The 27922-nt window shown below is 45.7% G+C and overlaps 1 protein-coding gene and 1 long non-coding RNA gene across 9 annotated transcripts in view; one reads left to right on the forward strand and one right to left on the reverse strand.

Moving 5' to 3' along the window:
* The window catches only part of LOC310832627 (protein CEPU-1), an 819723-nt gene that overhangs the window by 735299 nt on the left and 56502 nt on the right, over nt 1-27922 (reverse strand). The gene's annotated exons all lie outside the window — the stretch shown is intronic.
* LOC310832764 lies at nt 9301-10074 on the forward strand. Its single transcript, XR_014558418.1, has 2 exons — nt 9301-9356; nt 9928-10074. It is a non-coding gene; the product is annotated as an uncharacterized lncRNA (long non-coding RNA).

Consider the following 27922-nt stretch of genomic DNA (forward strand, 5'->3'; position numbering starts at 1 on the left):
ACATAACCACTATACAAATATGACTTATACTAAGTGTTTTTCAAGCTGTATAAGGCAATATAACAATCCTTCCATTCCATGATACTATGCCATGCCTTCCTCTGTGGCAATACAGTATCTTGCAGAGGATGCGTTATTGGGCTTCATCCAAACACCCTTCACATACCCTTTATTCCTTTACTTATAGAGACTCTACACATACACACAGTGCTAATCTTGCCCATGAACTGCTACAGAGCAACTCTAATACTACCATCGCTGGCTGAGCCGATGAGAAAAAATAAAAATTTAAGCACATAATCTGTTGGCGCAGATGTATAAGCACAGAGACAACAATTTCCCCAAATATTCCAGGGCGCAATTGTTTCCTGCTCTCCTCTCCATTCTCAAGCACCTCTCAGCTTGACACACTCTGAATCCCAAAAGGCAATGTGCCTTGAATTCCATTTTGTTCCTTTGGTTTATTTATTATCCTTTCTGTTTGAACTTCCACCTCCTTCTGCAGAGGGAGCAAGAGAAGAGATAAAAACAGCAGCAGCCTCAAAAAGGTACAAGGGCAGAGACAAACCTAATAATACGTGACAAAGAAAAGGGCATTTTCTCAAAGATACTTAAATCCAACATGGATTGAGATAAACTTTGAACCAACTGGTTGAACACAGCAGCACAAGGGTGGGATACAGAAGGGCTGAGTTAGCCCTAAGACAACCCATGCAATTGTGCCTGCTTCAAAAGACTGCATAGTGGGAAAGGGTATGGAAACCAAGCCTCATGACTGACTTTCTATAACTGTGTTAACCTCAACCCAACTCACTTGGACCTAGAGATGGGTATCCAGTCAAACCTTGGTTGTTGAAAGCAATCTGTTCTGGAAGACTGTTCGACTTCTGAAACGTTCAGCAATGGAGGCGCGGCTTCCGGTTGGTTGCAAGAGCTTCTTGCACTCAAGCAGAAGCCACATCAGACGTTCGGGTTCCGAAAAACGTTCGAAAACCGGAGCATTTACTTCCAGGTTTTGGCATTCGGGAGCCGAAACGTATAATAACGGAGGCATTTGGGAACCAAGGTTTGACTGTATCTGTCAATTTTGGTTTCTCTCAGTTTTGTATTATTATTATTATTTCAATCTTAAGGGCAGTTCCTCACATTTGTACATCAGTCTGTATTAAAAGAAATAAAAGTAATCGTGAAAACTCATCATTTGAGTGCAAATTTACCCCATTATACATACCGTAATTTTTGCTCCATAACACACAGTTTTTTCCTCCTAGAAAGTAAGGGGAAATGTCTGTGCGTGTTATGGAGCGAATGCCTATGGAGGGCGGGGGAATCTGCTGCAGTCGTGAGCAGTCCATGGCTTGCTTTGAAACAGCAAAGCGGGTGTAAGCGGCTCCTGTCAGCGAGCCAAGCCTGGGAGGAGGGAGAGAAGCAGAGCGGGAGAGGAGAGGAGCCGTTTACACGAGTGTAAGCGGCTCCTGTCTGGTTGGCTGCTTTAAAACAACCCCGTGCTCTATGTCCCTCTCTCCTCCGAGCTGGGGAGGAGGGAAAGAAGCAGAGCGGGGTTGGCTGCTTTAAAACAACCCCGTGCTCTCTGTCCCTGCCTGCAGTTTTTTGCTGTCCGATTTTGGATTAGCCACTGTAGGGGCTGTGTGTGTGTGTGCTTGAGCTATCCTTCTCCTCCTCCTGCTTCCTGTTCACTCTCCCAGTGCCCCTGCCCTCTCCCAGCATCCCTGCGACTTTAGGATTGATACTCTGTGTGTCTGTGTGTGGGGGGGTCGTTCTCCTTCTCTTGCTTCCCGTTCACTCCCCCAGCGCCCCTGCAACTTCCAGCGTCCCTGCGACTTTAGGATTGATACTCTGTGTGGGGGGGGGATCGTTCTCCTTCTCTTGCTTCCCGTTCACTCCCCAGCGCCCCTGCGACTTCCAGCGCCCCTGCGACTTTAGGGCGACTTTAGCATGGATCCACATGGATCCTCAGGATTTTTGCATTGGGCTACCCCAAACTCACCGTCAGATCACATGTCTGTGGCCACAGCATGAACCACAAAAATCATACATCCACTGTTTCATTTAGAATATTTTTTTCTTGTTTTCCTCCTCTAAAAACTACGTGCGTGTTATGGTCAGGTGCGTGTTATAGAGCGAAAAATACGGTGTTTTCTATGCAGTTTTGCCTTACATACTTTTTGCAAAACAATTTGCCCTCCTATAATGAACATTTGTGTTATTTTCACCAATATATGCACACTTTGCCCTACTATATATGCATTTTTGCATACAAGACATGGCTGGAGAGCTGCATTGCAAAATTCAGATGTTTGACTTTCAAAGGATTGCTGCGTTTCAGTTCATGTATTGTTTCACAAAGTGCAAATTAGATGGGCTTGCCTTTAAATGCTAACTGAATTTATTTCCTCATCCAACCCTACTTGGACCTGACCTATCTGACTAGACCTGACTTTTCATAACACAGGAATGCAATTCCCATATCATCTCAGTAGGTATATTAATTGAATTCTATGAATTGATGAAATTAGTTGTTACTCCACAGGGAGAAAAGATAATATAAACCAGCAAGGATGGTGACTGTATGAGTTGCTAATCGCTCTCTTCCCCCAGCCCTCCGTTTCAGGCAATGCTAGAGTTCCTTAGAAGCTTCCTGGGGATAATGCAATGAGAAAGAGCTTTGCCTGCGGCTATCAACATACCACTATAATGTGCAACCAGGACTAAGTGTCTACATTCACACCATACCTTTAAAACACAGTGATGGCACTGTAAACAGTCGTGGCCCCCCCAAAGAATTTGGGGAGCTGTTGTAGGACCACAAGAAGTTTTGTAAGGAGAACTATTGAAATATTGCAGAAAAGATTTATGAGAATGAATTTTAAGTTATGGATTATAAAAAAGTAATACAGGGTACCTAGGGTTAAGTACTTAATTCATTCCGGAGGTCCGTTATTAACCTGAAACTGTTCTTAACCTGAAGCACCACTTTAGCTAATGGGGCCTCCTGCTGCCGCCGCGCCACCAGAGCACGATTTCTGTTCTCATCCTGAAGCAAAGTTCTTAACCTGAGGTACTATTTCTGGGTTAGCGGAGTCTGGAACCTGAAGCGTATGTAACCTGAAGCATATGTAACCCAAGGTACCACTGTAGTTAGGATAACAAATGTAAGATTAAGAGATGAGGTTGGAAAATCATTAGACGTGGCTGATGGAAGTCTCAGGCTAAAATACCCAAAATGTTGTATAAGATGAGATGAGATGTTCTGTTTGGAAAATATATGTAAAAACTAATAAAAATGTATATTTAAAAAAACAAAGGATTTGGGGAGCTGTAGTTCATTAAAGGTGCTGTGAGTTGTCCGGAAATGCCTATTTCCTTCCCAGAGCTAAAATTCCCTGAGTTCCCTGGGAAGAAAGAACAGCCAAACCACTCCAGGAGCTATAGCTCTGGGACAGGAATGGAGGGTCTCCTAAGAACTCACAGCACACTTAACAAACCACAGCTCCAAAGATTCTTGGGGGAAGCCACAATGGCTTAAAGGGGTATCATGGTTTTAAAGGTATGATGTAAATGTGGCCAGTGTTGGGCATAATCTTGAGGGGGGTGAGGAATTCTGAGCTCAGAAGGATCAAATAGGCCTAGTCACTGTGGCCAGCATCCTACAATAAAGAAATGTCCATCCTAGAAGATCAAAACCTCCAAGTATTTTCCAGGGAAAGTCCCAGATTTACAACAGCCATCTGCTGTTTCTGATTTGATCCCAGAATGTCCTGCTTTTCCTTAGGCTGTACCTTTTTTCATCAGAGAAATGTTGGAGGGTATGGAGTTATGCAACCTCTGAGCCAAGGAAATAAGTAAATATGCAACATTTAGAAGACATCTGATGGCATTCTTGTACAGTCATACCTTGGGTCTCAAATGCCTTGTGACTCAAACATTTTGGCTCCTGAACGCCACAAACCCAGAAGTTTTCCTGTCTGATGCAGCTTCCAATTGAGTGCCGAGCAGGAAGCTCCTGCAGGCAATTGGAAGCAGTACCTTGGTTTTTGAACATTTTTGGAAGTTGAATGAATTTCCAGAAAATATTCTATCCGAGAATCAAGCTATGACTGTATAGGAAACTTTTTAAATATTTAATTGTTGTGGCAACCCAGTGAGGCATCAATAATAAAATTATTAATATCATTATTATGGAGTAGGACATCCCTATTTTCATTGGAGAAATGTTGGAAGATGGCCCTGCTTATATTCTGCAAGCAAGATGGCAGATCTGCAGAGCTCCCTCAACAAGTGTGTTCATTTAAAAGCATTCCTTCCCCCCCCCCTCTCTCTCTCTCTCTCTCATGCCAAGATGGTTTAGAAAGCCCTGCTCTGGCAAAACGAGATCCTCTAGTCCATCATTCCTACATCACCTTCTGGCCTTCAATTCACTTAAACCTAGAACAGTCGTGTTTGAGCAGGGAGTCATCTCTGCCACATTCCTTCGCCTCCCTTTCCAAGCACACAGTCAGACTGCAAGGGTATTAACATGGATGGCAGAGCCTGTCAGCAGCCTGACAACAGCGAGATTTCATTAGCATCAAAAGGAGGAGCGGAAAGTGGGGAGCGGGGTGGGGTGGGGAGAAAAACACCTCCTGGAGCCCCCCTGAGGAACTCCCCTCCAGTTCATTCATATTCTACAAGTCTCACACAACCTTCAGTGGATGCCAGGTGCAATAAAGGAAAGTTTGCCACTGAGCCTGATGGCAGAACAGCCCCCGAGGCCCTCCTCACACTGCCTCCAGGCACAGAGTAACTCTGGCTGGCTTTGGCGAACCAGGTCCTCACCTCCTGGCAGACAAGAAAGCACACTCAGATCCTTTCTTCTTCATCGCCTGGGGCTGGAGGCGGCTGGAAGAAAAAGGGAGAGGAATGAAAGGGAGAAGGACAGGGGCAGGCAGCGAGAACCACATTCCAGTAATCCATAGCTGCTAATTGATTCGGAGTTTCGTTTTCTTCCTTCGTCTTCTCTGAGTCGACCCTTTGCGTGTCACGCCTCGGGACGTCCTTCCCCCCTTTCCCGTCAGTGCAACAGAGGAAGGCACCGCCAGCCTCAGAGAAGCCCTTAGCCGATTAAGAGAGTCCCCACTTGGCATTCCGCGTACACAAATGCACAATCTGCACGCGGCGGCGAAGAGTATTTCTGCTCCCTTCTCTCTTCGCAGCGCCTGTGCCTTCCCCTTGAATAAATCAATACGAACGTAGCCCCAAGCCTCAAACAGAGAAAGAGATTGCTTTCACCTTCAGCCGGAGACCCCAGGGTGAAGGGGCTGGTGGAAATGTGTGGAGGCAGCCTGAATAAACCCAGCCAAAATTAAAAGGAACCTGTGCGGGTTCCTTTTACTTATTTATTACTTATCTGCTGCTTACAGGAACACAAAGCAAATAGAGAGATACACTGGACTGGCACGTGGGAGACAGGCTGCAACAGTTCTGTTTGCTTCTCCGGAGCAGCAACACTGCCTGCATGCTGTGTGGACCAGAGCTCCATGAGATTAATGCATCAGTTAGTGCACCTTCTTTAACTGATCTTTGTCTTCTGTGCCACAATTTCAAAGCTGCTAAGAATGATTCCAGAACATGAAAAGAAGAAGATTCCTGGGTTCTTGTAGCCCTTTAACATTGAGACTGTCTTCATCCTACAGATTACTTTTAGTCTCCTTTTCAAATAATTTCAAATTATTTAAAGCTTAGCAGTCTGACACAAAGTGTAAAGCAATGACAACCACAAAAGGCTATAAACTCCAAGCTAGCCAAAAGAGAGCAATAAGAAGGTTCAGGGCAGCCTGATTACAAACATTTCAAAAACTGCCCATCTTGGGAGTCAAAGGCCTGCAAAAAAAGGGAGTCCTGGGTGTCCACTTAAACATGGGATAATTCTTGGCCTCGAAGACCCTTCCAAAGATCATGTTCCACTTTTTGTGCCTCCACTGATAAGGTCCCAAATACCCACAATGCTAGCCGGGTGGCCATTCAGCAATGTGGCCATGGTTGCAGTGGCAAGGCAAGGCCAGGCTGGGCTCTGGGGCTCAGAGACCCCCAGTGGCAGGCAGGGCAGGACAGGGATTCGCACCCCTCAAAATTGATTCGTGACCCCTCAAAATTGTGCACCCAGGACTACAGCCCCTCTTTCCCCCTCACACTACACCTCTGCAAGTGCAGGACCCCAAAGAGAGAAACACTCTTGCTCTTACACACATACACACATGCACAAATACCCATCTACCTCTGTTCATACTTCTTTAAATGGTCTCCACTTAGATTTAGAGAAGACCATTAGGATGGTGCAAAACCTGTCCCCTTATCACTATGCATTTTTCCACCCTGGCATACTGCTATTTCCTATTTGGAGCATTTATCCTGCCGATGCGGGGTTTTGGGGACCACATGCTGCTGCTGCTGCTGCTGCTTCTTCTTCTTCTTCTTCTTCTTCTTCTTCTTCTTCGTAGATACAAAACACTGTATACATATTATGTACAATTGTACATTATATCCACCCCTGCAAATAGCGACTCAGAGTTCCTGCTTCCTTTCTCAGTGTCAGGAAGATAACTCTCTTTTTTCTCTGGCGCCTGTAATACTGCTAATGTCAGATGTCAGGGAAAACTACATGCCCTAGGCTCCTGGCACTTGTAATATGACATAAATGCATTGCAGACACCAAGGAAGCAGAGAGAATCCTCCAAGGCTTCCCATGCCTTTCAATGACGAAAGTTGTTCCAGTACCAGCTGCCAGCAGCCAAGAAGTTTGGGAGGCTCATAGACTGGGCCAGTACGTACGAGTCTTTAAAAAAGGGAGTGACCTTCTACACTTCTACTTATAATTGCTGGCACCCACTCAGAATGAAACCCTTTTATTAGCATAACACATGCGCTATTGACTTAACTCTGCATTGCCCACGAACCTAGGGAGTCAAATACTTGGTCCACCTAGCTCAGTATTAGCAGGGGCGGAGGAAGGGGGATGCAGTAGGTGCCGGCCACCCCCGGTGTCACCACTGGGGGGGTGACAAAATGCAGGGCGGCACTCACCACGGGGCCTGCAGCGCGCCCGAGCCACACATCTCTCCTGGGAGACGGGCTGCCCACTCTCTCCCCCCCCCCCCAGCTGTAGGGTGGCTGAGTGGGAGGAGGTAGGCAGACTCTGGAGGCCCCGCGGTGCACCCCACCCTCAGTTCGCGCCACCCCAGGTGCCCATGCACCTTCCTCCGCCGTTGAGTATTAGGACTATTTTTTAAGCCGGAACTCACCAGAATTGAGTTACTCCTAGGTGGGCACCATTGCCATCTTAAGAGAACAAGGGAAGTGTTTATGGTGAGTTCCAGCACCTCCTTTTCCCCAGAAAAATAGCACCGCTCAGTATTGCCCACACCAAGAGGCAGCAATTCCTGCCTGACAGGGAGACGTTGAAGATTGAAACTGGGCCCTTCTGCCCAGAAGCATTTTTACTGGGTATTGTAGGAAGTGACATAAATAGAAAGGAATGTAAGTTGTTTTTATACGCAACAACAGCAGCAAGAACGTTACTGGCCCAAAAGTGGAAGCAAGAAGAACTACCGATGAAAGAAGAATGGAGGATGAAATTAATGGACTATGCAGAACTGGATAAATTAACAGGAAGGATTCGAAACTGGCGGGACCAGAAATTCACAGAAGACTGGAGTAAATTTACAGACTATTTGAAAAATATTTGATAATCAGACTACGTTTGTAGGATTGCAAGAAGTTTTGTGAGGAGTATTATTAGAATTATTGCAAAAATGGATAAGGGGAGGATGGTTAGTGAAGACAGTTAAAGGTAATATGATTTTAAGAAATGCATAAGAATTGGTTAAAACGGTGGATCATCAGAGGTGCTGATGGAAGTCCAAAAAAGACTGTGTAAAAGATGAAGTTTTGTGGTATGTACTATAATTTATATGTTAAAATGGAATATAAAGTATTATAAAAAAAAGAAACTGGGCCCTTCTGCATGCAGAGCTGAGGCCCCACCACTGAACTATAGTGTGCTCCTCATTGTCCATTGTGCAGATGATCCATCCGATTTGACCATGGATTCAGTGACAACATCCACAAGCCGGCTGCCTTATCGGGACACTTATCCCCAGCTGGAAATGTGTGCTATTTGCAAGAAATTATGGATACTCACTGCTTCTCATCCAACACATGGTGCAAAGTCTGATACAGACATCTGCCAAGAAATACCTTGTCTTCTCCAGGCAAAGCATTAAAATCTAAAAATAGAGCATCTCCCCTCCTCCCATCCCTACCTTCTCCCACCCAATTATAAAGTTTGACACTATCTGTTAGCGTTCTTTTCTGTTGGCATAAACCCAGGCACAAACACAGAGAAATTAATAATAATTGTTGTGTCGAAAAGAAAAAGGATAAAAAAAGAGGATGCAATCAGGACGCAGAACAGAAAGCAACACAAACAAATGGTATTTATCCTCCCATACGATCCTCTCTCTTTCCTCCCCCGTTCCCAAGGGACAGCGATGATAATGCTGGTGAAACAGATGAATCAGGGCTAATGTGAGGATTAGGAATGGATTCCAAAGCCCCAGCCCAGCCTGGAAGAGAAAGCGGACTCTTAATTGAAATCAGAGCTGGGATTTTGAAGCCTCTACAGAGTTGGGTTAAGTCCACCGGGGCCATGCAGACAGAGAGAATATGAATGGCGTCTCTTTTCAGGAGGGGCAAAAAAGGGGATGGGGAAAGCTTTTTTAAAACATCCACTTGCACAGAAGCACACTTGACTGGGGGACAGACAATAGCTGGGGAAGGAACCGTAATACTTATCTTTGCTCAAAATGTGCATCGGCAGGGGTGTGGAACTGGATCTAGAGAAGGCAAGCTCCTTGTCTCCCCCACCAGCCATGGGCAAAGAATAACAGGTAGATGGGACCATCCACCTGTCAATCACCTGATGCCATGGTGAACGCTGGGGCTCACAACCTTCTCTTTTTGAAGTCAGGTTTGAGGCAGATGGGCATGGTTCAGCCAAAACAGCTTCACAATCCCATGGGGAGGCCTGTTGGGCTCCCCACCTTGATGTACACAGTCATTTCTTTTACCCTGCTCTTGTATCTGATCCAAAAAGATTTCTGAAACACCATAAAACCTGGCAGAACTTGAATAAATCAATGGGATGTCGAAGTGACTAGGTACACCATGGAGGACAACAGTTCTGCCACCACAACCTGTGTGACCAAAACAATAGGGCATTCTGCAAGCCACATATGGCTGTATATTGGAAGCTCCTGGTTTTGCCGCCTACCTGAGCCTGCAAGAGAGAAAGGGAAAGGGTGGGGCAGTAGCTGCATTTAACTCCTTGACAACCAATAGGAGATGCCATGGCAAATCTCTGCCCATGTTTTGCAGCTAATTATACCCTAACCCAGGAGTTTGTGGCCCTCCACATGTACTTGGATTGCCATTCCCATAATGCCTGACCACTGGCCATGCTAGCTGGGGCTGATGGCAGCTGGAGTCCCAAAACTTCTGGAGGCTCTCATTTTTACCAATGAGCTAAACTTTATGCACAGCTGAGTGCTCTAAGCTTTCTACCTCTGAATGTTAAGCCCCACTGTGTCCAAAATGGGGCTTCTTCCAAGGTAAATTCATATAGGCCTTTGGCCTTAACGGATTAATCCACTTATTAAAGCTTTGAGCTCTACTTTTTACTGCTATAATGATTTGCTGCACTATCCTTCTCCCACTCTCTCTTAATCCTGTTATTTTATTATGGTATTTGACAGATCTACATTTGAATAAACAAATGGAAATCATATTAAATTTCTCCTGTGCCACAATATTTTATATCACACAGTACTGGTAGAATCCAGAGTTATTTTCAATTAAATTCTGTCATTACAGGTCGAGAGAACAGAGAAGTTGAAGATGATAAGAAGGGAGAATTTCCTCATTGGAGTTATGACAAGACTCAGAAAAATTTGCATGATTTTAAAAGATGAAATATGATGATTGGTCAACAAATTTAATAAAGCATTTGCCATTATTTGATTGGGTCTGGTCTTGTACAGACTGCATTTGTCTTTATGGATTGCTTCTGCCTGCTCTTTTATGAGAATTATTCTATTATCTCCACTCTTGTTTATTTTCCTGTAATTATACTGAAGGAAATCAATTAATATATATTTTTTCAGTTTTTTGAGTTCATCAAAACTGCCAACCATCCTTCCAAAGGTTTTTACTCCCACTTTTTTTTTAAGGAAATGCAACTTTACAGTAAAACAACTTGTATTCCAACTTGTATGTCCACACTGTTTAGAAATATTGTTGTCATGATTTTCTTGGTTGTACTTGAAAATCATTTAAAAACAACAAGAGTGGAGTGAAATAGCATGGGGGAAAGATAATAAAAAATGGGGGAGTGACTGTTTCTTACCCACCCAATATCCAACATGGTGTAAGGAAGAATTGGGGGCAGAGGTGATCAGAGTGACCATATTCTGCTTCTTCCATGCAAGCTGGATTTCTTCTCATATAAAACTACTTCTTGCACATATAAAACAAAGGGAAGGCGCATTGTAGTGACTAATAATGTGATCCAGGAGGGAGTCTCAGGTTGAAATCTCACCCCAGCTCTCTAAGTGACCTTATATACTTCAGGTTCTCCAGTGGGGACCAATAAGAAAGAGGAATCCAAATGAGCTTTAATATAGGAATAGGAAACATATGCTCCTTCTTAAGAACATAAAAAGAGCCACGTTAGATCAGGTCAATGAACCATCTGGTGTAGCATCCTATTCTCACAATAGCCCACCAGATACCTATGGAAAACTCACAAGGAGACCTGAGCACAACAGTATCTCCCCTCCAGTGGGTTCCAGCAACTGGTATTCAGAAGCATTATTGTCTCCAGTGCTGGAGACAGAGCATATCATGGCTACCAACCATTGATGGTCACCTCCTCCTTGCGTTTGTCGTCCAGTCCTCTTTTAAAGCTAGGAATCTGTCCAATCCTCTCTTAAAGTTTGATTTAGGTTAGTCAGGTTGGGTATATAGTTATTAACTACTGGAAGAAGAGCAAGTTATACTGGGAGAGAGTGGAATTTGCAAGATGCCATCTACAAGAATTAACCAGGGCATCGTAGCTTAACGATGGAGGGTTAAAACTACATGACTGGCTACCGACGAAAGAGGAGTGGCAGATGAAATTAATGGACTATGCAGTACTGGATAAGATGACAGGGAGAATTTGAAACCGGCAGGACCAGAAATTCTTGAAAGATTGGAGTAAATATGTGAACTATTTGAAAAACAATTGTAATCAATTGGCTACGCTTGTAGGATTACAAGAAATTCTGTAAGGAGAACTATATGAAATATTGCAGGGAAATTTATGAGAATGGATTTTAAGTTATGGACTCTTAAAAGTAATAGTGAAAATAATGAAAGGCAAGGCTAAGTGATGAAGGTTGAAAATCCTTAGACGTGGTTGATGGAAGTCCTAGGCTTATAGCCAAAACGTTGTATAAGATGAGAGGAGATGTTATGTTTTGTTTGGAAAATATATATAAAAACTAATAAAAATATATTTAAAAACAACAACTACAATACTGGCACTTGAGCCAGCTCTTATGGATTCAGTTACATTTTCAGATTCAAGCATCATTTGTGTGGGGTGTTTACGGCTGATACTATGAAACCCACTGGTTAAGTTCAGAAGAATACCATTTGCAAGGAATTGCAGGTTGGAAGAATGCTGTCCACATCCTACCTGTTGGCCACTGTGATAACAGAGTGCTGGATTGGATGCACCTTGGTCCTGATCCAGCAGGGGTCTTCCTATAGTCTTGTGTTGTTAAAATAAGCTAGTTAAATAAATTTGGTAGCACTGGTCGAGTGTGGTCCAAGACATTTTGCAGCCTAAGGCAAAAGATAAGTTGGTGCCCTTCCTGTTTCATGTAGAGAAACTGTCCAGATTGACAGCTGAATCATATTTCAACACTGGTCACTGGACATCATCCCCAACCATATCTGAGAGCATCAGGCCGGTTTAAGGGACATGAGGCAGGCTGTGCATCATGCACAGGTTTGTGTGTGCTGCACAGCCACCCCCTGCACTTTAGCATTTTCTGTTGATGGTACCTGTCTCATTTTGCCTAACTGGAGAGCCGGCCCCAGGTTTTAAAGGATGACAAACTGCTACTCTGTGCAGATTCACTCTGAAATGTAACAAAGGCACGTTTGAGGTTAAAATGAAACCAGAAGGCTCAAGAACATAGAAATAACCTTTTGAGACTTTAGCAGATTAAGCAGCACAGATTTATTTCAGCCTTAATTGTCACCAAAAGCATAGTAATTAGTTGTCACCTTAGCAATGGTTGCCTTAGAAATAGCCAATAAACAGGTAGATCTTGTTTGAAGCCACAGAGTTAAGTTACACTTTTACATGAAAAGGGAGGGACCCTGATCATCGCTTCGCTCTTCTCCAGAGAAGAACAGAAAATAAAGAGACATATCCCAATCTCCAGGCTATCAAGTTATGGCCTTTACTTTATAGTAGGCAATTGTACAACTGCATACATTTTCCTACACCAAGTTCTAACTGACCTATTTCTTTTTCATTTAAGAATAATTTAAAATGATATACAAAACTATGCAAAAACCGTATCCTCAGAATGAATAAAGATAATCCATATAACAAGCTATTTCATATTATTTTCTACAGTAGATTCTTAGCCATGGGAGAAAGCTTTCCCCCACAGCATGCACATTGACAAGGCAGCTATGGCAATAGATCACCTTTCCTAAAGGGTTTGGAAGAATATGATGCTAATGTCCAATACCAAGATGAAGGTCTTCCAGGCTTGCATGCTGAGCATGCTGCTTTATGGAAGTGAGTCGTGGACAACCTACCACTGCCAGGAGTGATGATGCCTCAGTGTCTTCCACATACACTGCATCAGGAAGATTTGGGACATCACATGGCAGGACAGAGTGTCACACCAAGATGTACTCTCCAAAGCCAACATTAAATCCCATATTTGTGACAACACACATTAGGGGAAGGGCAGGAGCACAGTAGTACAGCATCTGCTTTGCATGAAGAAGGACCCCAGTTCAATCCCTGGTGTCTCCAGATAGGGCTGGGAATGATCCCTGCCTGACACCTTGGAGAGTCAGTGCATACAGTTCTGAGCTTGACAGACCAGTCATCTGACTCAGTGTAGGGCAGCTTCCTTTGTTGCCATATTATATCAGCCCCATCATAACCTGGTGGTCCTGCCCCAAATGCTCATGCTGGCTCTAAACCCGAAAGAGATTTTACAGGAGGTTTAAACACAGGAGCCTTGTATGGCTCACCAGAAAGGAAGCCAGGCAGAAAACTTTACTGATTCGGGACAGATAAAATAAAATTCTTTTTCACACAGAACATGGCTAAACTATGGAACTCCCACAGGAGGCAGTGATGGCCACCAACTTAGATGGCTGCAAAAGTAGATTAGATAAATTTATGGTATGGAGGACTATTGATGGCTTCTGGCCATGATGGCTCTGCTCTGCTTCCACAGTTGGAGTCAGTAATGCTTCCGAGTACCAGTTGCTGGAAACTACATGAAGGGAGCGTGCTCTTGTGGTCAAACCCTGGTTGTGGGCTCCCACAGGCACCTGGTTGGCACCAGGTTGTGAGATCTGGTTGCTGGACTAGATGGGCCATTGGCATGATCCAGCAGACTCTTTTTATGTTCTTATGCAGAAAATGTGATGCCCTCCAGATATTATGGACAATTCCTCCCATCATTTCTAGCTATTTACCTTGCTGGCTGGGGCTCACGGAAATTGCATTCCACATCTTCTGGAGGATGCCATGTGGCTCTCTCTCTCTCTCTCTCTTTCTTTGTCTCTTCTCATAAAGAAAGAAGCAACAAGAAATTCCTGATGCCAATCAGCTACAATTAAGTCCAGTGCCACCTAGTGACTGAACTAGATAATGGCATGATCCACATGCCCACACACGAATTCAACAGCATTTCCCAGTCATTCTCTTTTACACTCACACAGCCCCACATTCCCCAGCCAACCAAATGATCACCATTGATGGCGTTGACACCTCACTTCTCTTCTCCCCTTCCTACAAACACCCATTCCAACCAACGCCCCCATCTGTCCCTAACAAGCATAGTAACAGGTGCTTGAACTGTTCCAAATGTTCAGAATTTTTTTCCAATGGTACTCTATTGCATCTCAGCAGCTGAACCAGCATGGGTGTGCATGTGTGCATCTGTGGGAGGCTTTTTAATCAACCAAAACCAGAACTCTCTCTGGGGGAAAACCCATGGTTGAGTTTGAACCCTGCAGCCTACGTGCTTTCCTTCACATTTTTATTTTTGTCTTCTGCATCAGATTAAGGGACCAACTCCTAAAGCGATCATTTCCTGCAACTTTACATGCTGTGTGCTTTAATTTGGTACCTCATTTGTGTCTCTATGGAGAGAAGCACGTTCAAACTGATGGGTTCGAAGCTGGCATTGGCTTCAAATATAAAAACTGCAAAAATAAAAACAAAACCCTCTGCTGCTACTACAGACCATGCAACGTAGTCTTGCGGTGAGAGGCTGCTGCAAATCCCTGCAAAGTTCTGCTCCAGACTCCCATTGCCCACTTTTATCTGCTTGGCTCCTCTTACTTCTGCTTCCCCGTGAGGCTGCTGTCGCTGTCACTCAGCCTCAGGCAGGAAGCCCTTCAGGCTACAACAATGGCTGATGGCAGCGTGGAACCAACCAAATGCCATTTAACAGAGCAACAACCATTTCCATGAACTGTAACACTGGTGACTCCAGTTTTAGGCCACTTCCACACCAGCTAGCCATTTAACACAGAGCCGGCACAGCCAGTAGGAAGGGTGAGACCACTGCCTCAGGTAGCAGAAGCCCCCACAGGTGGTGTGCCTAGGGGTCCCATGCTGCCTGCCACTTCCACAATTGGCAGAGAAGCACCACTGTCACCAACACCACTTGTAGGCAAGATTGTGTCCATGGGGGGGGGGGAGATCTTGCCTGAATTTGGCGCTGATGAAGGTACTGCTTCTCCACCAGTGGTGGAGGTTGCAAGGTGCATAGTGGCTGCAGAGCAGGCAATGACGGTAGGAGTCAATAGGTGATGGTGGGAGCAGCAGCAGGGCAAGGCAGAACTGTTGCTGATTGAGCACACACCCTCCAACATTTATCCCTTGAAAATAGAGATGCTGCCTCTAATATTTCTCTGACAAAAATAGGGACATCCTATTCCATACACTCTTGAGAGGCTCTTGAGGGCCCCATGGACTGCAAGAAATCAAACCTATCCATTCTTAAGGAAATCAGCCCTGAGTGCTCACTGGAAGGACAGATCCTGAAGCTGAGGCTCCAATACTTTGGCCACCTCATGAGAAGAGAATCCTCCCTGGAAAAGACCCTGATGTTGGGAAAGATGGAGGGCACAAGGAGAAGGGGACGCCAGAGGACGAGATGGTTGGACAGTTTTCTTGAAGCTACCAGCTTGAGTTTGACCAAACTGCGGGAGGCAGTGGAAGACAGGAGTACCTGGCATGCTCTGGTCCATGGGGTCACAAAGAGTCGGACACGACTAAACAACTAAGCAACAACAAAATTCCATACACTCAACATATCTCCAATGAAAATAGGGATATCCTAAGAAAAACTGGGACATTCCAGGAACAAATCAGAATCTGGGACAGCTTCTATAAATCCAGGACTGTCCCTGGAAAATAGGGACACTTGGAGGGTCGGTGAGCACACATCCTGATTTGTTTGAACAAATTCTTTGGGGATGCTTAGACAATGCTACTGCTTACTGAGGCTGTGCGTGTATGCTGCCTTGTGAAGCCTTTGCCTCAAAAAGCTTCATATAAGTCCAGTCAATCAATCAATGCTCTTTCAGGATGACAGCAGACATTCTCTTCTGAGAAGTTCCTCAAGCCAACAACTATCCACAAACCAGTCCAAAAACCTTAGTCAATGCTGACCCACAGGGGGAAGTGAAATGATACTCTTTTCCTACCCCCTGCTTCATGTGATGGTGTGGGTGTCTTCTTAAGCAGAGGGGAAGGATTGACACACCCCCGTGCAGCATAACATTTTATTGACTGTTTTGGAATTTCCTCGGCACCACAAGCTGTTCCTCTGTCACTCCAGCCCTTACTGAATTTAGGGAGACGGGTGGGATGGGGGAGAGGAGAGAAAGGAACCAGTGCTCGCTCTCTCCATATGTTGCTTTGGTTAAGAAGCAAAGCTCACTAAATGTTATGGAATATGTAGGGAGAGGGCCAGGGGGGTTGGGGGTGGATGGGGAGGGAGAAAAGGAGATAAATCCATCAACTAACAAGATAAGTGCCTTGTTCCTCCATCTGTTACTGCTGGGTTCTTATCTGGGATTGGAGCGTGGCAGGAGCGGTACATCTTGTGTCAGGCATTATATCCCAAACTCATATGAATGCATTTTCATGCTTGCAGCAATCTGTGATCCGGGCACCGGCTTTCACAACACTTGTCCTCAGGCACTCCCCACCTCTTTGCATTGCAAAGCGAATTTGGAAATTGATGGCGCAGGAAAGGCAGATGGGGTATGCAAGCTCCCAGAGAGTAGCTGCAGAGCTGTATTTGTGCTAAGTAAATATTCCTGTACCCTGCAAATATATACACATCCACAGGTATCCTTTATTTTAAAAAAATGGGCACATAATATGGATCACACTCTGCAATTGATGTGGCCCATGCCTTATCTAGAATTGTTATCTGCATACGGTGGAAGAAACTCAGCTCAAGTGTCATAACTTATTTGTTGCTGTTGGGGCGGGGGGTCCAGCCACTTTTAGGGGAAATAAGAGAGCTTATATAATAATGCAAGGTGGCAAAGGGTTGCCCCATCTCTCTCTCTCTCTCTCTCTCTCTCTCTCTCTCTCTCACACACACACACACACTCACAAACACACACACACAACTTTTTTTGCAGGGACGGAGGGGTACAGCACAGCAACTAACTGGGTTCTCAACTGTTAAAAAGTAATAATAATGTTGAGTTTTTGTCAAAGATTTGATAGGAAGATTTGATGATGATGGGGTGGATCTTGCTTGACTTCAGAGAAGGCATTGCACTACAAATCTACAATAAAATATAAATAGATAGATACATAGATGTGCATATTTGTGTATACACACAAACACACACACACACACACACACTTACTTATATCTGGACCACCTTAGAAAATATACAGAGAAAGTAGCTGGGAAGCACATAGATACCCAGCAGGTGACACTAGTTCTAAAGAAGCTGCACCAGATTCCACTACCACCACCACCCTGGCAAAAAAACACACCAATAGGGTGCCTATATAGCTGTGCTGGGTGTAGTTTCTCATCAGCCAGTTTCAAAACTCCTTCCCTCTCCTCTCTCCAGACTCAAGCCTATCTCCTGCACCTTCCCTGTTTCCGAGCACATTAAGGCTCCCCAAGTAAGGAAACCGAGTGCACCTCCAACCTGGTTGGCAATCCAGAGAGCCAATTGCTAATTTAATGAGCCACTGATGGGGATCTAGTCTGCAAAAACAAAAAAAGGGTGTGCAGGTCCTCATGATTTCAGAGTGCCTGCTTGTTCAAAGCTAGGCTCCTACTGATTCATTCTCAGGACCAATACACTTTTCCCATCTGCAGATAAGGCCAAAATGGCACCAGTTCACGCCCCACCCCAAATCCCATGTACTGTACCTGACTTGTACACAGGAGCACAAGAAACTGCCTTATACCAAGTGATTCTATTGATACATCTAGTTTTGTATTGTCTACACCAGTGTTTCCCAAACTTGGGTCTCCAGCTGCTTTTGGACTACAACTCCCATCATCATTAACCACTGGTCCTGCTAGCTAGGGATGATGGGAGTTGTAGTCCACAAACAGCTGGAGACCCAAGTTTGGGAAACACTGGCCTACACTGACTGGCCCTCTAGAGTTTCAGGCAGAGAGTGTCCTCCAGCCCTACCTGGAATTACCACTGAAGATAGAAAGCAGATGGAAAGCAGATGCTCTACCACTCAGGTACAGCTTCAAGGGAGGTGGCAATGGGACAGCATGCTGCACTGCACCTGGGGGGAGCAGACTAACTTAGGTGGTGCAAGGAAGGCAGTGTGGCACATACAGGCAGTAAGCTCACTGTGCCTAATGAAAGGGCTGGCCTCTTCCCAGACACCATCGATGGGCCCTCTGGTGTAAAATCCAAGCTAACTGAAGCTTCTCTTGCAATGCAGACTTACACTGAATCCCTATAGGCCTACTGACAGCACTAACTGAAACCTACTTGCCCCAAGTAACCACCTTAGAGGCTGCTATCTGCCAATCATCAAAGCAGCAGACACTTCCTTAGAGAAAGGCAAAGGCAAAGGAGACCTCATTTTGTATCGCCAGGCATCCCGCTGTGCCTACATTTTGGTATGAAAAATAAAAAAGGGCTCTTGCCATCTCCTTGCTCCCTTTCCGCCCCACCACACAAGAGGTTAAAGTGGTAAAGAACAACCTGGAGGCAGATAACAGAATGACAAGCACTCGATAAAAGGGAAACAGAAGCTGTGTAGGAAACTGACAGAGAAGGTGTTGGAGATTTCTAGGGCAGCCACAGGAAGTGACAATGACCCCCTATGAACTCAATTTGCTCCACATCTCTAAACCTACCCCAAAATAAAATGAAATAATAGTACTGTGGGACTCCTCCTCTAGCTTGCAAAGGCTTTGCTGAAGACTCTCTGACAAAGGTTGCCTACAGTTTCTGTCAAAAGTGTCAGATTGAGAAGCCTTTGACATATTATAAAGAAATAGGCTGCAGAATGATGGCTGTATGGCTTTCAAATTGGAGGGGGTTATTTTATTTTTTTATTGCATTGATTGCTATTCCCTTCTTCCCCTCCAAGGAGCTCAAGGTGGCCCCCTCCTCAATTAATCCCCACAACAACCCCTGTGAGGTAGGTTAGGCTGAGAGGCAGTGACAGGCCAAAGGTCAACCAGTGAGCTTCACAGCTGGGTGGGAATTTTCCAAATCTTCCACACACACAAAGTTCTATGCAAGTTTCCTACAAGACTACTTTATCACAAGAAAGAGAGAGAGAAGAGAGACCATTTATTCATTGCATTTAGAGCAGATGACTTGGGTGGGCTTCTGGGAGTTTCATACTGGAGGTGAGTGGGGCCAGAGGCAAGAGTGAAAAGAACAACAGACATGACCCATACCTCTGCATTCCAGTCATAAGGAAATCAGGGCTCCTACATCTCTCCATCCCTGATCTAGGAAAGCAAAAATCATTAACGTGCTTCAAGAACATCCCAACCAGACATGAGACACCTTTGAGCAGGACAAGGAGAAGTTTGGAGGGTCACATTTGGTCCACTGGCTGAAGTTTCCACATGTCCCCATTTAGATCCTGCCTTGAAAGCTGTGCTGGTAGGATTCTCAGGAACATCCTCATCCAGGCATACATCAATTATCTTCAGCTGCACTCCCTGCAGCCCTGTGCAACGCTCACAGAATCACAGACATCCCTATTATATGTTTTTTCTTAGGAAAACTAGAATGGGGAGAGCCAAGCAAGGCAGAGTCAAAATCCTTGCAGTGAGGGCCTCTGACTCCCACACAGGAAAGGCAGCAGCCTGCATATCTTACTGAGTGCTGGCCCAAACCCCATGCCTGCTTGCCTGGCTGCCTTCCCTTTAATGAGTAGAAATCCTTCCTACTACGCATTAGCGCCCGATGTAATGATGCAATGAGTTTGCCATTTATCATCATAATGCCAGTCAAACGAACCCCCTAATCACATAAACACAAGGAGGAAAAACGATTAGAGTTTATTTGCAGAGCAGCTTTGAACTCACTTCTGCTCCTCCGGCTGCATAAGTAAAGGAGACGGGTTCTCTGCCTGGCCTCTGGGTTCGCTCTGTGGATGGCCAGGACTTCCCTGGGGGTGGGGGGAGGAACCCACCTACAGGCTCCTACATATTACTGAGCTGCTGACACTCACTGTAGGGTGGGTAGGTTTTTTATTTCTCCTTATGAGTGTAGAGAATCTATGTAGAGATAGACTCAAGGGCCAATTGCCTGTGGCTTGCCCAAATGTCTGGCTTGCTGTACTGGTCCAGGATGTTTGGAGAGTACAAACCTCATTTCTCACAGAGCATACGGGAACACTGTCTCATCAGAAGTCAGGTTTCAAAATGCCGCAGGGTCTCAAGCAGCAAGATGGGTTGCTAGACAGAACAGGGATCTGACAATGTGGGGAGAAACCAATAGGTAGGAGAACCCCTATTCTTCTTTGTGAATACCAGGAAGTGGCTCAGAGCATGCAGGTGCAGTGGCGTAGCATGGAGGGGAGCAGAGGGGCAGTGGCTCTGGGTGCAAAAATTCTGAGAGGGGCGCAACCAGGCAGCCCCACGACACGCTCCCTCATCGAGGCTGCGTGGCTGAGCTCCTGCCACCTTCTGGAGCTGTGGGAAGGCAAGCTGTACCTGGGCTGGGCATTCAGGGCTGGAGCAGCACCTACTTCTTCTCATGGCTGGTGAAGGAACATCTACGCACCCTGCTCCTGGGCTGGTGGAGCTAGCAAGCCAAGAAGTCTCACAGCCTCTGGCAGTGGCAGAGCCAACAGCCATGGACCTCCCAAGCTCCCAGCACGCATGTCCACCCCAGCTGCCCAGTCCACCAGGGGGACGCAACTCTTGCCCCGCTCTGGGAGCTGGCAACCCATGCTACACCACAATGCAGGTATCATAAGAACCTAAGAAGAAACTGCTGCATCAAGCCAATGTCCCATCCAGTTCACCTTCCTGTTCTGATGATGGCCAATCAAAGATCATTGATGGAAACAAGCGTGTAGGGTTCAAGCACAAGAGCAATATCCCCTCCTGTGCTATTCAAAAGCATCACTGCCTCCAACTGTCGAGGCAGAGCACAAACAACCTGGCTAGTACCCATCAATAGCCCTCTCCCTCATGACTTGGTCCAATCCTCTTCTAAAGCCATCCAGGTTGGTGGCCACCACTGCCTTCTGTGGGAGAGAGTTCCACACTGTGTAAAGAAGTACTTTATTTTAACCACCCTGAATCTTCCAACACTGCAATGATTGCAATTGGTGACTAGGTAGGTGCCCTTGCAAGTGGTCAGTCTCTTCAAAATGGTTTGCCATGAGTCAGAAGAATATAGTGTAAATGATAAGAGAAGGTGATAGATGGTACTGCTGCCACTCTTGAAGAAGTGGTCAATTGGTCACACCCAGCCTTCCCTACAAACAGATCTCAAGTGGTGTGGTGCAGAGGAGGAGACAATCATGTGAGCAAGCTTGGCATATGGGGGGAAAGTAGAGACCAGGCTATTCATGGTGTGGGCATTGCTAGGTGCTCTTGGGGAGAGGGGAAGCAGAGTAGGAATTGCTTTTGGAGGGGAACCTCCTGACTGGCCTTTGGAGGCAGCAACACTTCTGAATGCCAGTTGCTGGAAACCACAGGAAGGGAGAGTGCTCTTGTGCTCAAATCCTGCTTGCTGGTTTTCCAACAGGCTTTTATAGTTGGCTGCTCATGAGAGCCATACATGACACACACACCCCCGCTGCCTTTATATTTACCTCTCTCTCTTTTGCTCATGTCATCACCTGCTACCCTTCAGCAATCCCAGGGCTGCCTTGTCATGTTCCACGAAAGCTGAAGCCACCCCAATGCCCTATGCAACTCATTCTAATTGCAATCTGTAGCTTTCCTCCCCTTGCAATCCTGGATCTGTCTCGCAAGTCAGTTGAAGTGTGTTTATTGCACAATAATTTCCTCATTAAGTCTAAATTAAATGCATATTTCAGAACCTCAGAGCAAGAGCAAATTGTTACGTCTAGTGCTCAGATGTGAGGGGGTGAACAAACGGATAGATCTTCGGAAAGGACATTGACTTTGAGCCAAATTACCACCCCGCTGATAGGACCGTGCAAATCCCAGTGGCCTCATAAAGTCACATCAGATGCTGAGGAATGTGAGAGAGGCTACAGAGGGAAGGAGAACACGTCCGGCTTGATGCATGAGCTCACCCATTAAACTTAAGAAGCCCATATAATCTTCCAAGCAACACATGCATGCTTGGAAGAAAGCCGGGTCACCCTGGATTTTTTCCAATCCATCTGCATGTTGGGCACCAGGATGGGTCTCCTTTCCCCCCCCGCATTAATAGGTGCTTACAGGAGATAATTTTGGGTAGGGCACCTCTTCACAGAGGAAAGAGAAAACCTGTGACTGTCCAAAGACTCCATGAAAAAGACAGGACTCCCTGCTTTACATCTGGTTATCAAAGTTAAGGGGAAATTGTCTATTTTAGGGTGTGGAGAGCTGTCTGTATTAGGAATTTTTTGGGGGAACCCCAATTTTTATTTTCTGCCTACATCACACTGTTTTGGTGTTCACAGTGGGAAGAGACATTTTGCGATTTTGGCTCAACTGGCATTGAGTTCAGGCAGGTGAAAGAATTTAAACACCTAAGGAATTACTGGGTTACAAGTTCTCTTGTGTCACCTTCCACTGACTTGGCAATGTCTTTTACACTAGGCATGTCCACTGTGGTGAATGTTGACCAGCAGGACCACAGTGGACATCTCAGGTTCACATCCTCAAGGTACACATAAGCAAGCATAACTGCTTCCTACGGACTCCACAGTGAGCACAAACTTACAGCAGAACTGGACAGAGACTGGGCGAATTCCAGGACACCCACACAGCTCACAGGACAAGCTAGTGCCATCCATGAACCTCCTATGTATTAAAATGCAGATCCCAGAATATCTAGCTATGGTGCAGGTGCTCAGGTTTCTTTCAAGAGGCATCAATGCAAGAAAGCATCCCTTGAAGAGAAGACATTTGGGAACTGCTGCCAGAGTAGCAGTGTAAAAGATCATCACCATCTCATTGGCACCCTGCGCAAACATCTTTGAAGGCAGATGTGCAGGAGCATCGGGACTGGGGTAAGGGAAGCTCAATGAAGCCCAGCAAGGTGCCCCAAGTTGTCTTTAAGGAGCGAGAGAGAGACTGAGAAGGAGCGTGTAATAGGCTGACGAAAGGGATGGCAACACAGGGAGAGGGAAAGATTAATGAGGATTTCACAAATATGATAATTTCCGGACACCACAGCTTTATATTTAACTGTGTCTTGGTCTGCTGCGGAGTGGAGGAGATGCAATGCCAGCTAAGCTGCTTGTGCGAGCCAACGAGAGTCTCTATATTTGCAAAGCTGCCCACTTTGAGAGAGTTTCACGCTCCTTTGCTGCACTCATCCGATGCTCCATTGCATTTTGATGCAGTGCTTTATACGGCTGTGCAAAATGACAGGGATAACATTTTTCCTACACTTTAGCTGAGTTTAATAACTAGAAGGTTTTTTTAAAAAATCAAATGGCTTTCAGCAACCATGACATGAGCATCAACAGCTAGTGGTTTCTAAAGACCGGATTCCCCCGACGTACTTGGAAGTTGATAGGAAACTGTCTAGCAGGTGGAATCTTAACTGGGAGAAGTTTACAGATTTCTGGTGGGGTGGTCTCTCCCCCCCCCCTCACATTTTGCCCTGTGGTGTCTTCAGACCTGCTCTGATGACCAGCTTAATTCCATTAGATTGGCAGTAACCCTCAGGAGAGCTGAAAATTACAATGTGATTGAAAGAGGGATGGAGAGTGGTGGGGGAATGACCCAACCTGTCATTTCCTGCAACTTCCAAGGAAAGGGATGTGGTGTTGGTAAGGAGGATCACTGTGTCTGGGGGCAGGCTGTTTCTCTGGCAGAGACCAAATAACAAAGAGGAACTCAAAGCAGGTAAAAGACCCCTGGATAGTTAAGTCCAGTCAAAGGTGACTATGGAGTTGTGGTGCTCATCTTGCTTTCAGGCTGAGGGAGATGGTATTTGTCTACAGACAGCTTTCCAGGTCATGTGGCCAGCATGACTAAACTGCTTCTGGTGCAACAGAACACTGTGAAAGAAACCAAAGCGCACGGATACACCATTTACCTTCCTGCCACAGCAGTACATATTTATCTACTTGCATTGGTACGCTAGGTTGACAGAAGCTGGGACAGAGCAACGGGAGCTCACTCTGTTGCGGGGATTTGAACCGCTGACCTTCCAATCGACAAGCCCAAGAGGCTCAGTGGTTTAGGGGAGGGGAACCTGCGGCACTCAAGGTCATGAGAAGAGCCTACTGATTCCAGCTGATGGTCCACCCAGTCCAGAACCCTGTTCTCACACGGGCCAAGCAGATGCCTGTGGGAAACCAGCAAGTGGGACTCAAGCACAACCCTCCCTCCTGTGGTTTCCAGCAACTGGTAATGAAAAGCATTACAGCCTCCTACCATGGAGGCCAAGGACGCGGGTGGTGCTGTGGGTTAAACCACACAGCCTAGGACTTGCCGATCAGAAGGTCGGTGGTTCGAATCCCCACGAAGGGATGAGCTCCCGTTGCTCTATCCCTGCTCATGGCAACCTAGCAGTTCGAAAGCACCTCAAAGTCAAGCAGATAAATAGGTACTGCCCCGGCAGGAAGGTATATGGCGTTTCCATGCACTGCTCTGGTTCACCAGAAGCAGCTTAGTCATGCTGGACACTTGACCCGGAAACTGTCTGTGGACAAGCGCCAGCTTCCTCGGCCTATAGAGTGAGATGAGCGCCACAACCCCAGAGTCATCCACGACTGGACTTAATGGTCAGGAGTCCCTTTACCTTTACCTTTTGCCATGGAGGCCAAACATAATCAACATGGCTAGCAGTCGCAGATAGCCTTCTCCTCCATGGATTTGTCCAGTCCTCTTTTAGAGCCATCCAAGTTGGTAGCTATCACTGCAGATGCTGCTGGACCAGCTCCTATAATCCTTGGCCTTTGGCCACACTGGGTGGGATTGATGGCAGTTGGAATCCAACAACCTCCAAAGAGACTCCCTTTTTCCACGAGTGCAGAGTTGCCAAGCAACAGTCACTGAAGACCCTGGGAGGGTGTGGCCAGCTTCTTTTCAACCTCAGCAGCATCTCCTCCTTGCCTTACCCCCGCCCCCCACACAGTGGTGGTGACAGTATGCAGGTGTATCCCTTGCTAGAGGCATTCAAGAAGTCTCTTTTCATTTTCACTCCAGGTCTGCATCCTCATCTCCTTCCCCCTGTGATTCTGCAGAAGGCTATGTTAAGGATTCCAAACAAGTTACTCCCGAGATACAGAAATGCATGAGTAATTACGGAGCTGCCACTCTCACACCTTGTTTTATAGACTCAAGAGCAAACTCTTTCCAAAGCATGTCCCCCATCCCCCCCAAAGGGGGGGGAAATCACTCAGCCCCTCTTGTTAGCCCCGCTAGAGGCTGGCTGGAGGTTTTCTGTTATTCCTTTTGTCCAGCTCCAGAGCCATTGCGTTTGCTCCCCATTAAGCTTTTGTATGCCATAGAAGAATTGCTTTATTGACATTTAAAGGTCTCCGTCAATCCGGTCCCACAAATCTTCATTATTTTCTGCCTCAAGATAAGCTTGCCAGGTCAGTCTGAGAGACAGAAGGAGCCGCCAAGCCCATCACCCGGAACCTGACCTTCCAACGTAAATCGCTCGCTGGACTATTTTTTTATTTTTTTAAAGCAAAAGGATGCTTGTTATGAGTTTGGCTTATTAATGATTTAAGAAGGCAGCGAGCGCAGCGTTTGAAATCAGCAGAGTGGGCTGCTGTCACATCTACGGATAGTCATTTGCAGGTCAGAGAACATAAGAAGAGGCTGCAGGATCAAGCCCATCTAGTCCTGCGGGAAACCTGCAAGCAAGACCTGAGCATAGCTGTCAACGTTTTCCTTTTTTAAAAAAGGGAAATTCCCATATTCTGAATAGGATTTCTCACAAGAAAAGGGAAAAGTTGACAGCTATGGACCTGAGCACAAGAGCATATTCCCCTCTATGGCTTCCAGCAACTGGTATCCTGTCACTTCCAGAAACTTATATGCAGAAGCATTACTGCCTCTGATGCTGGAGGCAGAGTATAGCCATCATGATTAGCAGCCATAACTAGCCCTCTCGTCCATGAATTTGTCTAATTCTCTTTTAAATCAATCCAAATTGGGGGTCATCACTGCCTCCTGTAGGAGCAAATTCCATAGTTTAACGATGCATGGCATTAAGAAGTCCTCTGTTTTCTCTGTTCTGAATCTTCCAACATTCAGCTTCACTGGATGTCCAGGAGCTCTATGGTTATGGAGATGTGCTTTCCTCCATCCCCCTTTTCCATACTATGCATAATTTCATACACTTCTACCAGGTTGCCTCTTACTTGCTTTTTCTCTAAACTTAAGACACCCAAACGCTGCAACCTTTCTTCATAGGGGAGTTGCTCCAAGCCCTTAATCAATTTTCTGAACCTCTACCAACTCTGCAAGATCCTTTTTGAGGTGAGGTGACCAGAACCCCACACAAATGCATTACATTCCTTAAGAACAATCTTACACCAAAGTTAGGCTGTTGGTCCACCCAGTCTAGTAATTCTCAAAGCAACTGTGATGCAGAGGTCTTTTCCACCACCTGCTACCTGAGCCTTTCAGCTGGAGAAGCTAGGGGTTGAGTCAGAGAACATAGGCAGGAAAGGCATTTGCTGTATAACTGAGCCATCACCCCTATTTCTGAAAATCAGATACAACTAGTATCTGAAATCTGGAAGAAAAAATCAAGCTCACTGAGATTAACATACACACAGAGAGAGAGAGCACTACCTCATAAATTCAAGACTATTCAGAGAGCTGCATTTTGAGGGGACAATCTACAAACACCGGCCAAAACAGCCCTAATCAGTGTGCAAGATTTCAAAAGCAAAACAAGGACCATTTTATCCCCCCTGGGGATAAGCATAAACAGCAGATCCTGGTAGAAAGCTATAGGGAGCCATAAGCCTCTAAGACTGGAATGCAGCCATAAATCACTGAAATAAAATGTTAAAATGGGTTTAAAATGCAATACATAAGATTAGTTGGCAATCCAACACAGAACAGTGTTCCCCTGGGCACAGTGATGTACCGAGTGGGAAGAAGTATGCAGGAAAGGCCCTTCAAAGTGGTAATTCCACCGTTACCAGGTAATTCCTGCTTTCAACTCCACTTCTGAACTTGCAGTCAGATCCTGGGTATATTTACTTGGAAGCAAGTCTTACTCCCAAGAGCTACTCCCAAGGAAGGGTACATAGGACTGCATCCTTCAAGCACCTTCTGGAATTCGGCTTTCACATTAATAGGAACACATTAAGAACATTTACAGTTAAATGTCATGCTTGCTTTGCCAAAAGTAAATTCCCAGGCATGTATGTTAAATGACCCAGGGTTAAGATCTCCAGGGTTGGGCCCAATTTGATGGGTTTTAGCCCCTGATCAGACCAAACAAGAAGATAAAAAGTGTTCAGATGAGAACTGTATTCTCGCAATTAAAACTCTTCCCTAATTATGCCCATGGAATACTCTGTACCAATATACACAGTCACAACCAGAGAGGCAATTTCATACAGGAATCCAGGAGGATCAAAACACAAAGTTAAACTATGGAACTCAGTAACACAGGAGGCAGTGTTGACCACGACCTTGGATGGCTTTAAAAAGAGGATTACAGTGGTACCTTGGTTCCCAAATGCCTTGGTACTAAAACAACTTGGAACCCAAACACTGCAAACCCGGAAGTAAGTGTTCCGGTTTGCGAACTTTCTTCGGAAGCCGAACATGCTCCGTTTTGAGTGCCATACTTCCGTTTTGAGTGTTACGCTGAGGTCTGTCTGTTTTTGCTATTTATTTTGTGTTTTTGTGGCTCTTTTTGTTCTGTTTTTGTGACTGTGTGGAACCCAGTT

This window comes from Podarcis gaigeae (genome assembly GCF_964106915.1).
Source record: "Podarcis gaigeae genome assembly, chromosome: 15".
Lineage (NCBI taxonomy): Eukaryota > Metazoa > Chordata > Lepidosauria > Squamata > Lacertidae > Podarcis > Podarcis gaigeae.